The 13,679-nt window shown below is 34.2% G+C and overlaps 1 protein-coding gene and 1 long non-coding RNA gene across 10 annotated transcripts in view; one reads left to right on the top strand and one right to left on the bottom strand.

Annotated features, from left to right (window-relative positions):
* The first annotated feature begins 8,369 nt into the window (after window positions 1–8,369).
* Window positions 8,370–13,679, top strand: part of LOC106083007 (diacylglycerol lipase-alpha) — a 48,825-nt gene continuing 43,515 nt past the window's right edge. For 2 of the 9 annotated variants that reach the window (XM_013245806.2, XM_013245814.2), the window contains exons 1-2: window positions 8,370–8,704; window positions 9,638–10,145. The gene's annotated coding sequence lies outside the window, so the exon portion shown is untranslated. The other 7 variants (XM_013245815.2, XM_013245816.2, XM_013245810.2 and 4 more) reach the window with 6 other exon arrangements.
* The window catches only part of LOC106083008 (uncharacterized), a 33,715-nt gene continuing 31,461 nt past the window's right edge, over window positions 11,426–13,679 (bottom strand). Inside the window, exons 2-3 of the long non-coding RNA XR_001220585.2 lie at window positions 11,559–11,665; window positions 11,426–11,496 (exon numbers count right to left, since the gene is read on the bottom strand). This is a non-coding gene — a long non-coding RNA (uncharacterized LOC106083008). The remainder of the gene's footprint in view (window positions 11,497–11,558; window positions 11,666–13,679) is intronic.

Raw genomic sequence — 13,679 nt, forward strand, 5'->3', positions numbered from 1 at the left:
CATTTTCGAGGATAGATTATTACACAAAATTTAAAACATTTTAGTAACATAATTCACAATATTGTTTTTCAAATACATTACATTTTAAAATATTCTGCTGCCAACTATTGTTGCATTTCTATGCTTTCTAACGATGTGCTGATAGATTTTTGCACAGCTCTCTATCTCGTTCGGAGTTTATTCTCTTGTCCGGTGGGATGTCGATGATGTGCAGCATCTCGATAGTGAATCTGCGTCTGTAGTGATTGTCTTGAGCCAAAATCTCAACGTCATTAATGTTGGGTCTGTGTCCAGTCGATGCACAGTGTGTATCAAGGGCTGTTTTTTGTTCCGGTGGTTTGTTCACAGCTTTTTGGGCTGATTTATGGGATGATAGTCGGGTTTTTACTTTATCATTGTCTTGCCAAAATATACCATCGGACATATGCTGTCCTTATCACCGCTACATTAGATACTTTAAACAATGTTCGATTTATCCTCTTTTTGGACTTTGGATTTTTCCTCCTGAAAAGTTCATTCACCGTTCTTTTTGTTCTCAATGCTAGCTGAAACTTTTCGTTATTATATATATTTGACTTACATAGTCTTTCCGAAAACCCTTCTATGTACGTCATGGTTTTGTATAATTTTCCTTCCCTACTCTCCGTTTTGTTTTCGGTGGTTTGTTTGGTATTCTTTAGCAAACTATTTATTGTGTATGTTAGGAAATCATTGGTCCTTAAATGTTCCCGATCTTCGTCTCATTCTGGCTGTGAAATTCTTCGTCACTAATGGTTAAAACTCTCCTGATAACATTTTTGGCGGTGTTTATTATTATCTTTTTGTGATGTTTCGAATAAAAGTTAATTAATCATCCTGTGGCTGCTGATTTCTGGTACCAATCGATTTTCAACGAGTTTCTATGTCTATGAACGACACAATCCAAATACGATAATTTTCCATCGGTTTCCTCTTCTTTTGTGAATTGTATCTGGGGATTTTATGCGTTCAGAGCTTCTAATGTTTTGTCCACATCTGATTTTCTGACAATCGCAAAGATATCATCCACATACTTAGTTATAATCCTCGGTCTGCTTACACTATCAAATGCATTGTCAAGTAGATCCTCCATGATTATATCTGCAAAGATGGGCGATGCTGGAGAACCCATCAACATACCCTTAAGTTGCTCACAAATCCTTTCCTCATATTTAAAGTCTCTGGTGTCCTTGATTAGTATCTTTTTACTAATTCCTTAAAAATATCACAAGGTATGCGAGTATATTTTTCTATATCTTCACATTTTTTTCAATCATCTGGATTGCTAGTTTGACCGGAATGCTCGGGAATAATGACACTACGTTAAAGGAAATTAATATTTCATTGTCCGTTATTTCCAAATTCCTGAGTTTTGATTTAAAGTCTACCACATCCTTCACATTGTATTCGGAGTCCATGATCGTCTGTTTTAAAATGTCTACTATGTACTTACATAAGTTGTAGGATGGCAATTTGTAGAAATGACAACATTGGACCTCAGTTAAAGAAACACGAAATATAAAAAAATAGGATTTAATTTTTTATGTAAAATGGTATTCAATCAGCGGCTTGAATTAGAAGATAAAATCTTTTAAAAGTCTTGCTTCTTCTAAATTCTTGCCCAAATGCTACGGTCGAGACAAACATGTGTTAATTAAAACACACATTTCAGTAAAATTGCACAAAAAATATATCTTTTCTGAGTCAAAACAGTTGACTCGGGAAAATTGGTCTACATGGCGGCTCATGCGGACTACATGGGTTTCTAAGTGAAATGGGAAGATCAAACTATATGGGTGATAGTATGAGGTCTGTACAAAAAGTATCGCCAAGAAAGAAAGAAAAAGTTTATTTATTCAGGAATTTTCATTTTGTACCACCTTTGGTTTGATCTACGGTCAAATGCAAATTTTGCCCATGAACATTCACTAAGGAACAGGGGCAAACTTCTCACCTATCAATGAGTGCAGTCCGATTCAAGTTTAAGATCAATGATAAGGGGCCTCCGTTTTATAGCCGAGTCCGAACGGCGTGCCGCAGTGCGACACCTTTTTGGAGAGAAGTTTTTTTAGAAGAAGCGTCTATTGCCAACATTGCGAAATGTCTTCACGCACTCAATTTTGTTTTTCACACAATATATTCTGGATCCATTTTTTTGGAATATTGGAAAATTTTCAATTCGCGATACTTTTTGTACGTCCCTCTATATCAAAATTTTGTATGAAATTAGCCTGCCTATAGACAAAATACTGATGTGTTTACGCACAGTAAGTTGGGGGGTCCCCGGATAGACGGCAAAGCCAGCGTTAAAAGAAAATTTGGACCCACAATCAAAAATTTTTAAACCTAAACACTAGTTAAAATGAATTAAATTTGGGAAATATTGAACTTCCTATAGCGCTAACGAATAATATGCTCGTTGCGATTCAACAATTTCTTTATAGCTACGAAATTGTTTATACATAATTTTAGTCCACTTTCAACTTCCCACAGGTAAAATATGAACTAAAAAGCATTTAGAATTAAAGATAAAATGATTGAAAAACCCTCCTTTTCCGAACACTCCGGAGCATCCACATCTTAGATACCCAATCCATTTATTTCCGCCTGTCTCCCATCCCCACGCTATCAATTGTTCAGTTGTTTTAAAGAAGACAAATATAATATGAAACATTGCAATTATAAATTATATAAAACCTTACCTTTTGTCCCAGCCTAGTATTGAACCAAGAACCTATTGTTTACAAAGCAGAGGCTCTATGCATTCATCCACATCAGTATTGTTAGAGTCTTGGACTATTTTCCCATTTCAATATTTACTAACAACACAAAAGCAAAACGTATTCTGACTTCTTTTCATCAAATAAGGCCACGCTTATTTTGTTCAGCTTTGTTATGTTCTATTTATAGACACAATGTCTCACCATTGGAAGTGTGTTTATTAAATTGTTCTTAATTTCGATCCAAGGCGGATTGAATAAGGTGGTCTCACGGAAACAGCTGTTAACAGCCGGCCAGATTTGACGGCATTAAAATGTAAGATTTTTATTTGCACTCTCTTTGTTGTTATCTTCTCTCTCGCATATTCTCTGCTCATTTACGCACACGTATACACATACGCACACAAATTTCTTTGTGTGTGTTGTCAAAACTTCGATCAGCTTGATGGATTGCACCATATGATTTGTGGTTGTTGTACAAATGAAACCACCTTTAATTGTTTCGCCATGTTTTCGAGCATGTATTAGTGAACACAAAAAATGAATTTGGAATGAACGTTTCAGTTGTATTGAACTAAAAATCTTTATTTCTTTAATTAGTTCACTTAGTAATAAATTTCAGAAAAGGTATTGTCATCGATGATATACTTTTGCCAATGTTTAGTAAAATTCTTGGTTATTTCTAAAATAATCGTTTAAGGAAAATTATTAACTACCCATTAATTGTAAGCTATTTTATCTATACTCACGAGTAGTTACTTTTATTCGTACAATGTTTATTTTCTCACTCTTTTAACTAATTTTTAACTAATCATGGATAAATATCATGGACTTACGAGTATTATGTAATTAACTCCTATTTACGATAAGCAATTTTCTGAGTGCAATGAAGGCCAAGATCTGCTGTTGGCGTGATTGGGAAGGCCTCGGTCATTTGAGACTCTTGAGAGTCCTGATTATTTGACGTATCAATTACGTCAAATGGATGAGGCTCTACAAAAGAAAACACCAAACTAAGAAATAAAGAATCGATTCTGAAATTTAGATTACTTCTACACATTTTTGTCCAAATTTGCACTTAATTACGTTTGTGTTTTCACAATTAAGAGTCGTCTGTGTCATAGACGAATATCAACTAGGTGTCTCACCCTTCTTCAGCGATTAGAAATTTGATATTTTATTTTGCTTCTAAGAAAGAAGCAAAATTGCAAATGCGAACGTTGCAGTATGGAGATATTTTAGGTATTTCTTTGGAAAAGAGGAAAACACAGCGAGTAAGAAAGTAATGCTATTTTAAACGCACATGACATAATTACCAGGTAGTGTACCGTAAACAGCTGAGTAAAATTTTTTCTCGCGATGTACACTATCTTTCTACGAGTTTTAGTTGTATGTGTGTATTATAGTTAAGAATCATAACACACACAAATAACGAAAAACGGCGCGAACTAGTAACATACACAAAATCAGAGTTGCACTAATCATTGATTTTGACAGATAGTGTACTCAATATTTTGTTGTTGGGCAACTGCCACTACCTGTAAATGAATATATCCTGTCACTATCACCTCGAGCGACCATTTTCATAATGGTTTGTTGCTCAGTATTATCGGTGACGAATTGCCACCATTCTAACACCGTAGGAACTGTCCCAAGACTTAGGACAGTTCGAAAAGGATGAGTATACTTTGCAAGTATTTTTAAGGGAGATAACATTAGCTAGCAAATATAATTAACGGATATGCAATTTTTAACAATAATTAAGCAACTTTTAAACAAGTAATTGAGAATCATTAGTTATGACAATTGAAACTTGTCATTCCCAGTAGGATATGCTCTGTGGCAGGTAACCAATTCTCCAGTTTAGGACCGGTATATTTGGGGCAATTAACTACACATTTCCCGTAGGTTAGTAATATAGATTATTCTTTAACCAGGTCATGTTCTCGTAAATATGCAGTTAATGTAGAACAACGTGTCAGCTGTCTTGTTTTGCCTTATGAAAACACATGCAAACGATTACCGAACTTCTGTCGACCGTAACCGGAAAGTAGAATTTAGTAAAAACCAAATTTTATGTTCCGTTTTTGTGTCAGCTGATAAAGTATTTGAAGTTTGAACTAAATTCAAAACCAAAAATGTGTATGTAAATAGAAAAATGATAATTTAACTCTATGATTTCTATGTGTAATTTTTAACAATTTTTTCTTGATATAAGAAGAAATTACAAGATTATCGTATACGGGAATCAGAAATTTCAAATATCCGCCACTAGCTTCAATCTTACCGTCCTCGAACCCAATGCCTTGAGGGCCGCCATACTGTCCACAGAAATCCTGAGTTTAGAAAACGATAAATCCCTTCGATGATGTCGACAGAAATTTGTGCCGTATCAGTAGTACGACGTCGTCCGCATATGCGATAATTTTCACGTCATCCCTGTTGAGATCTAGCAGGATTTCGATCATTACTATTTTCTTGAGAATCGACGAGAAAACACCTCCCTGAGGCGTTCCCATTATCACCCGCCTTCTGGCCACACTATTTTAGAGGTCCGCGTTTATAGAGCATACGGTCCGTTCGCAGGAAGAAACTTGGGTGGTCAAATGCTACGTTTTGTAATAAGCATAATTGCCTCTTTACATTTACGATACATTTGATCTACATGTAAATTGTTTTGGTAATGAATTTGATGCTAAGTTCTTGGCATTTTTGTTACTTTTCCTAATTTATATATTTTAGGTTTGTTTTAATTTTAGGTTAAATATTTTATGTTCAAAATTTAGTTTTCTAATTATGAACATTTCAATTTTGCATAGGAATTTTTAAAACCATCAAAGAACAGAAGCCTAGACGATAATTATAATATTTAACAAGCGTTGGCAACAACGGTAAGAGAATAAGTCATTGAAACGACGGCCTAAGCTGCGAAAATGCTGAGTTAAAAATTTTTTGTTTTTGTATCTGAGCTCAATAGTAGTGCCAATATTGCAGCAATAAAATGTGGGTAACATAATATATTTTATTAAAAAAATATTTTATACACCCCATCACATAGAGGGGGAGGTACATACGTCCGTCGCTTTAAAGATCGCTTCTTTCCGATCGTATAAGGTTAGGTTAGGTTAAAAATAGGGTGCAGATATTAATCGGCCCCATGCCGCTATGGACATACACCTAAGCTAGTAATCGGCTTGTTGTGTGCTCTAAATACAAAAAAAGTAACTTAGCAAAAGAAAATCTAAGTAAGGCATTCCGTGCTACTTACAAAATCCTGAATTGTTTTCCATGTCACTCCCCTAAGTTGGTTCATGTCTGGTATAGTGTCCCCACCTCCGATTGTATAAAGCTATTATTTCCAAAAATAGATGAAGGTAAGTAAGGATAGTAAATGGGCGAGTACATACAGTACTCGCCACAATTTTTATGTGATATGAGTAAAATTCAAAATTGCTGCTCTACTCCCAAAACAATTTATAGTTAGTGTGCTAATACGAATAATCTTTCAATTCAGTTCCATATTGTCATAATTGCCTTGCTTGTTCATTTGAGGTTGCTACGGTCCCCCCATTAATTTTACCCCAGATGTTATCTGATATGCTATCGGTCTCAATTTTTTCCCAATGTTATCGGTCATTACGTCTGTAGGCAACTCCCAAGATACTTGCACCGTAATTCGAATGTGAGGCTCATATTATATTGATCGGTGTATACACTGAAAAAAATTGTATCGTAGTAAAATATATACCCAAAATTGGTATACAAATTTTATCCCGCTTTAGAAAATTTTCTCTTCTTTTATGAAATTTTGCTTAACTACGGGAACATATCCTATTTTCAAAGAAATTGCAATTAGTACATATACTTAAAGTACATATGGAAATTACTTAAACATTTTCTTTATAACCTGTTTATAAAGCTTAAATTCTCGTTCAAAAATACTTTCGGAAGGCAAAATTACACACTTAATTGTAGTCTGTGACTTACCAAAAAAATTTTTGTATGGAAAAAAAAATTGTAGCAAATTTTTACTGAAGCTTATTACCGTGTTTTGAAGGACATGTTTTAATGAAGTTCACCACGTTATTAGAGCAAGTTTAATATACAATTTTTTAGTAGTTAATGAAAAATTAAAATATGTAAATGCACCTTTAAGACATTTTCAATAGCATCTTGTAATAGATGTACTTCTTTACAAAACAGTAATAGTTATACTCCCTCCTCCAAAAGTGTGTTGTTGCTAAAAAAATATAAATTGAAAATTAGCCATGGCTTGCTTAAAAACAATTGTTTAGTATACTTCCAAAAAGAATATATAAATACTTGGGCATTGTTCACAGATAAAAGACTCTTTGGATTAATAATTTTATTGTAACAAGATTTTCTTAACACGTAAAAGCCGAATGATTGCTGATGACGACGCCTTCCCACAAATATTTCACACAGAGGTTGCAAATGTCTCAAATAAAAACATATTGTTTTTTCAATTTCTTTCAACGGTGTAACATTTATTATCAATTTTCAAATGGTAATCTGAAAATTTAATGTTTTTAACAAAATAATCAATAAATCATAAACAAATAAATATGTGCGGGAAGTAAACGCCGCTCACAAATAGAATTAGACCTGCGCATCTATTCACAACGAGCAACATGGAACTCTGCTTTACAAACGTCAAAATTTGAATTGATTTGCTTCTGCCAAATATATTATCAGCCCTTGGCTACTCAAAAATTATACACCATTTTCTAATAATTATGTTCAAAATATAGAAAATATCCAAATTTAAGTTAATTTAAGTTTCAAACACTTATCCAGAATATCGAATGTGTTGTAGGATATCAAAAGGTCGGCTTCGCCCCGCTTTTGCCCAGTCTTACTTGTTTTTTGGTTGATCTTCTAACCCGACGCCTCAAACAACTACATATGTATTAGGACTCCAAATCTCTCTATGCAGGGTCCCATTGCACATTAGTTTCTAAGTAAGTCTGCATTTCAGGCACACATGCTGGATACTTACAGTAATGTGAGTTTTGAGCTAATTAAGAATTTCAACAAATTCATTGATGCTAGCCATTCCCAGTAAATGACGCTGATAAAACTCTCTGTACCCAAGTATATACATATAAACAAGTAAAGTAAGTATGCTATGTTTGGCCGATTCGAATCTTATATAGTCTCCACCATGGGTCGCATGTGTGAAGTTCTTTGCGCGATTTCCCCAAGGCAGGCATGTTGGTGGTCGTCGCCTCAAGTCAATTAATTAGTTTTTGGGTAGCAATTTAATTTCAAATATCTTGGAGATTGGCGTTTAAATTTGCGGTATGGGGCAAAGCACAATTGGATAGAATAAAACAACTTCTATTAAATAATTTTGCAATTCAAATAGACTTTTTGGTGGCAGTTTTTTTCTGCGAACAAAACATCCCTGTTTTACCTTGTGCAGTAAAGTCATACAACATTTTGAACGGATTGACATCACTGTTACGCTCCTCTCAGATACAATAACAAAACAGATACATTCTCTCGATGTTCTCGCTGCGGACGCCAACGTATGTTTTTCTCTCAATCAAAAAGCTGAAAATCCAATTCAGTCAGTGTTCGGTTGGATTTTTCATTGTAGTATTCGAGACGTATGTTGGCCTAAGTGAAAGTCGTCGCCGTGATACCGCGAGTTGAAATTGTTAAGAAATCAAATAAAAAATTATGTAAAAAACAATGTGTGAATGAGCAAAAAAAAAAAAAAAACAAAATCGAATCTCAGAGTAGTGTTAAATGGTTTAAGTTTTGTTTATGGCTGAAAAAACCAAGTACATACATACCTACCCATCCATTTTGTGAAATTTCATCAGTCCCAATGACGATGAAGATGATGTTGAAGAAGAAAACCTTTTTGCAACCCTCGTCCTTCTCTCTCCCCCATCGTTTCGTTAAAAATGCCCTTAAAGTTTAGTATGCCCACTTCGGTATGTATGAAATGAATGTGTGAGGTATGCGGAATGTTTTACGTGTATGTATGTGTGATTGATGTTTTCCAAAAACAAAAAAAGAATGAAGTTATTTCTTTAGTTCTATGCGAATCAAGTGTCTGTATCTCTATGCACGAGTGAGTGTGTGCGGATGTGTGTCTCAGAATGTGCCATTAAAAATAAATGAAACAAAAAAATCCGCAAAGAAAAATGTGGCCATCAAAGTGGTGGTGAATTTAAATAAAATCCGCTTAATTGGAGTATGAGCCATATTTTTAATTAATTTGTTTGGCAACAAAAAAAGCACAGCTGCTCCGTACTAAAATATATAAATGATGTGCCAATCTAAAATGAAAAAATAAATCAACCACCATATGTAATGTTCCTTCCTTTTAAGGTAAAATAAAGGCAACAAATAGTCAATAAATGAATAAGCGAAACGTGTCCAATTATAGAGCGAAGCCCAAGAAGTAAGCATTAAATTGGAATAGTGGGCCATTAGCAAAGCGCAAAGGTATGCTACCACATCCCAGAATTCTGGAGTGCACTACTGCTACATATTTGCGAAGGAGAGAAAAACGGAGGGACTGTGAATAAAAGAAGAAGCAGACCTCATTATAGACAGCTGTGCAGTTCTGTGTTGTATCGATCCGTGGTCCGTTTTCTTTGGCATTCTTGTGGTCGTTTTGTCGGTCGGTAGGTCGCTATTTCGTCCAAATTTCCCTATACGGTACGATGATGAAAATACAACACAGAACCTCTTTTTTAAACGTTGACGAGACACATACACATATATACGTAAACAAAGAAAAACGCAAAACAAACAAACAGTTGCCCATTTCGAAAGAAACATCACAACGCGTCAGTCAGTGATGGTTGTGTGCGAAAAGATAGAAATGTTGAAATGTTAACATTTTCTTCTCTCTACAGAATACGCCAATAACAACAACTATTCAACTATAAACAAATTCAAGTCAACCACCTAATCAACCAACCTTCCTTCCAATTTTCTTCAATGGGAATTACGAGAACACACCGACAAATGCAGCAGCAGCATTAGAGCAGCCGATGTGTATACCATACCCTTAGCAAAGAAAAGTAAGGCCGATGAACATAAAGCTGGCGTCGCTATCTACGTCGACAGCGACCAGATATCCAAACAAACGTCGCCGTCGCTGCTGAGAGCCTACGACAGCTGCTGCTTATTAGAATTGTAATTGTGGCTCAATCGAGAGTTACCCATAAGATATGCCGGTTGCTTCGGCGCTTTTGATACGGAAATTCCTATAAACTAATCAACCTCGCCAATTAAAACGACCTATCAGCACGAGTTAGTACAACAAAACCACCCACAACTGCAATAACATATTTGAAATACTATAACAACAACAAGAACAACCACATCTGTACTCAAGCCAATGTGCAACATTTAATTAAGGTAAGCCAGTGAGTGATTTTGTACAATAATTTTTGAATGTAGCTATTCGTTGTTGTTCTTGGGCACGCACAAATGAACTCGATTGGGTACAGTAATTATATTTTCGGATAAGTCAGTTCGTTGCGGAAAATGGCATTGACAGCAAATGTGGCTGATGATTCTTTTAATTTTCTTTCAATTTTATTGGCAAAAATGTATACAAGATTTATTTTAACTGCCCCCGGCCTTCCTCCTTCTCACTGTCCACATGGTTTACCCAACATTTGTGGGAGTTAAACCATGTCCATACCCATAGTCAAGAAAAAACGTACACAAATTTCCAGGCAAACCTTAAAAATTCATTTGAGAAGCATATGCTGCTGCTGCTATCGCTGCCGCTGTCACTCTTCATGAAAGTAGAAACAGCAAACAGAACATGAAAATGTCACTGGGCCACCATAAACCGTCTGTCCGACCTCAGTGCATGGAAGGTTAGATAGAAAAAGAAACCCAATGTGAGGGAAATCTCTTTAAGTTTGATAGGCCGGTCAAACATGTGTGGCAAATGAAAATGATTCCCATCTATTCAAACAACGCTAAGATTAGTATAAAATTCTATTAATGCATCGCAGGGACTCTAACATAGTATTAGTGGTTATGAGCTGTGCTCCATTTATTACTAAACACAAGTCAAAAGCTACATCACATACGGGATTGGAAGCGATGGTGAATACAAAACTTATGGAGGTACACATTTGGAAGTCTTACACCAATGTTCCGTTGAAGGTGAAGTAGAAAGGATATGGCCCTTTTCAGCACAAGTCAAATTAAAAGAAGGGTTTCTCGCTAACTATACCAGTTTATAGAAAAGTGGAACAATACTTTACATATGTAGGTGTAAGAAGACTTACAATCAAACGCACAAACATTCCGCTAAATGGAATAGGAACTTTGCCCTCGCTTTAATGGGAGCTATACTGAACATGGATTGATTTGGTCTACACAAAAAAATATGAAAAACATGGATCAATTAAGAAATTTGTACCTTCAATTAAAAAATTCGCTTAAATCGGATCTATAAACGAATTTGCATTATTGATTAAAATTTTGTTATTTGGATTTGTGACAAGCGGTTTTTAACTCAATAAAACCATTTAATTGAAAGTTGTCCCTTCTTTCATCATTTTTAACAACTTAATAAAAGAAAATAATTGATTTTTTTTTGCATTAACAAAATAATTTTTACTTTATTATTAAAACATGTAATATATTGTTCTTAATAAAGTGAACATTTATTTTTTAATTAATATTTTCTAAAAGAAAGAAGAAAAAATTGCCTTAATAAGCTTCTCTTCATCGTCGTGGATACCGTCTGTAAAAAGTATAATGGACAAAATAATTTGTATACATATTAAAGTGAATCACAATAAGTACCAATCTTAGCATTTTGCGGACAACACCACGAAATCTACATCCACATGAAGGAATTCTGCATTTGTTATCTTCCGTCATCAGCCTCGTTTTCCAAGCCAATGAAGTCTCTATGGGGATAATAACATATTAAAATAAAATAATATTTGTAAATCCACGTCTAACCTTATCCATGTCCTTAAATTTGTTTAGTTTGGAATGTATCTATTTCATTTGTTCACACCCTAATTTTTTCTGCTTTACACTTTTTCAGCATAACACATTTTAAAATATATTATTTTTACTTAACAATTATTATTTAATAAATTATTTTGCTCTATTGATAGATAAATAAAAACCACACTTTCTATTTTTCTTGATATTTTTTGTCTTACCATGCCAGTGTGTGTCAGTATATGATAGAAACTAGACATACATATATTTGGCTTATTCGCACTTCTTCGCATTACATATGTGTGAAAGAGAATGCAACAGAACGCAGAAATAGATACTCGCAATTTGTATTAGTAAATAAAAATGTAATTCGTACAATTAAAAATATGTTCAACGTATGCCTTTTAACCAATCTCTTGCCATGATACAAAAAAAATGGTATTTCAATGTCAAAAATAATTAAAGCAGTTAACGCCTTGTTTGAAATGTTTTTTATATGTCAATACCATATTTAATCGGTCAAAATAAGGTCTATATTTTTTCTGGGTATTTTCAATCCTAACTGATTTAAAGCTAAAAGCCTCCAAATTTTAGGTGGATACAAATGCAAATACCAGATTTATAATGATGTAAATGTAAATAAAATGTACGCAATTATTTAGGAAAAGTGTTATCAATACATTCGTCTAAAACTTTTGCGAACATTTTTTTCATAAAAGGAAAATCATGTTTACGGGTTGCCTTTTATATTTCGGGATTAGACAATTCTTGTGTTGCAATCTGCCAACTGACAGCTCTATCGTAAAGCTTGACATTTTTGAGGTTATAAGTACTCAGAACGTTTTGACATACGATCGCTATTTGTGTTATTAACAGTAACTTAAAAGGTGAATCTCGCCCAAAAAATGGAATTAAATCGTGAACATTTTCGTTCGATTATTTTTTACAACTTTCGACGTAGATTACCTCAACAACAGTGCATCGAAGACCTGAATTAAATTTTTGTCGATCGGGATCGATCAAGAACCATTGTTTATCGATGATGTGGTGAATTCAAGCGTGGTCGTAGTTCACTCCAAGACGAATTTCGTGAAGGTCGTCCAAAAACCATTGATGTTGTTCAAGATCGTCATGTGACCTATTATCAGTTTCAGAATGCATGTTTTGGAGATACCTCAATCAGATAGCAAAAGTACTTCGACAATTGGCTCAAACGCATGCAAAATTGTATTGTTAGGGAATATTTTGAAAAACAATAAAGCGATTTTCGATGATTTATATTTGATTTTGTATCACACGTATTCGAATTGTTAAAAAAAATTAAAAATACCCGATAGTAATCTCAATTTCTTTCGTTGAAGTAAACACCAAATAATTTTTCGTTGACGTTTAGTTGACGATTTTCTGTTCGTTATACGTCGTTGATGCAGAATACCAAAAACGTTACCTTTTCTGTTATCGTTTTATAACCAAATAATTAATTTTATTTATTTTCTGAATTTTGTTATTTTAAACCCCTATAAGAGCCCATTCAATAAGTACTACTCTCAAACATGAAACTTCTTAAATCAATTATATGAAATACTAGTATCCCGGTGTTCCGCTTCGCTACCCCCTTTAGCGTAGCTCTTCCAAGAACCTAGGTAGTCACTTAGTTTGTAAAATTATGAACTTTTATAATAATTGCGTACAAAATTTGAGAAATCTCTCTTCTTCTTTGAATAAAGTACCAAGAATAGCAATACATCAATACAAAAATCATTAAGTCGCCCTCTATATATTGTCAAAGAATAAATAAATGAAATTTGATCGCTTAAGTTCAATTCGTAAAGAAAGAACATTTAGTACGTTTCAGTACCGAAATAAATGATTTAGAATAATCTTCTGGTGAACCAACATTTATAGTCAAGGTGTACTTGTATCCCAATTTTGAGAGCTTTAACTCACTCCGTTAAGAAAGTACCATTTTGT

This window comes from Stomoxys calcitrans, chromosome 4 (genome assembly GCF_963082655.1).
Source record: "Stomoxys calcitrans chromosome 4, idStoCalc2.1, whole genome shotgun sequence".
Lineage (NCBI taxonomy): Eukaryota > Metazoa > Arthropoda > Insecta > Diptera > Muscidae > Stomoxys > Stomoxys calcitrans.